We start from the raw sequence: 1,218 nt of genomic DNA, 5'->3' as shown, positions 1-1,218 counted from the left end.
TCTACTTACTACTAACTACTACTACTACTACTATCTACTTGTAGTGAATATTGTGTAAAACAATAAAAGAGCTTCAAATGAGCTATACCTAATTAGCATAGCCTACATGTGCAGCATTTCATTTAAAATGTCTTCCTGATGAGTTACAACAATTAATGAATATTTGACAAGCAATATTTTAACACATTTGTGAGTTTTTTATTTGTATTTATTTATTTATTTTCTCAGGGACATGACTGTAAATGTGCCATATTTTGCCAGGAGGCTAGTTTTCACCTGTAGTCCCTGGCCAGGTGTGAAATTGGTAAAAAAAAACATGTTCAAAAATGACAATTATCAGTACAAGTACTGTAGATTAGATGGGAGGTCATAAAGGTAATAAGCTATCAACACGCTCTTGCCACTTACATGCTGTGTACTGGCATTATTTTATATTGATATAGTCTGTCTTAAGGAATGGCTGATGTTTATCCATGGGGCTGAAAGAGCATTATATTATGTTATACTCGTGCAAATGATTTTTTACGTTTTAAGTTTAATTTGTATTTATGATTGTCGGAATCAAATACTGGTTGACCAATAAAATAATAAGAGTATATATTTAATAAAGTGGTATCTAATCTGCTGCTTTAAAAAAATCTTTGAACAGTATACATTACATTGTGGAGTTATGTTATGTGACACAGTTCGGGTCATGGTGAAGATAAGGCTTGTCGAGAATATTGCTGCAGGTGCAAGAAGTAAAAAGAGACTCATGGTCGCTGTGACTGCACACAAGGAGCACAGACATCTCCACCCACTGTTACTCGTTTATCAGTTGTAATTTCTCAGTACAATCGCTTATCCCCGACTGTTTTTCATCGCCTTCGCTGTGGTAAAATTTTTGAATCACCAAACTGTTTGGAATTAGATTATTTGTGCGTAGGCTACGTAATTTGCACAACTCATGGACGTGCTTTTTCCAAGGATGGAGACAAAGGATTTTCATCGCTTCGTCTGATCTTCTGCTTTGCTTCCTTTATTGTAAACGCTGCATCCTCGTTATGAGACCTGAGTTTTCTATTCCAGAGGAATGAAACGCGACTCTGTTATTGGAAATCTAGCCAAAGATCTCGGTCTTGATGTGAGGACCTTATCTTCCCGAAAGGCCCGTGTTGATTTTGAGGGGATCGTAAACGGTACTGTGATATTTAATCTAGATCTTGAGATTTGGGGGAA

This window comes from Etheostoma spectabile, chromosome 10 (genome assembly GCF_008692095.1).
Source record: "Etheostoma spectabile isolate EspeVRDwgs_2016 chromosome 10, UIUC_Espe_1.0, whole genome shotgun sequence".
Lineage (NCBI taxonomy): Eukaryota > Metazoa > Chordata > Actinopteri > Perciformes > Percidae > Etheostoma > Etheostoma spectabile.
Note: the sequence above shows the minus strand (reverse complement) of the source record.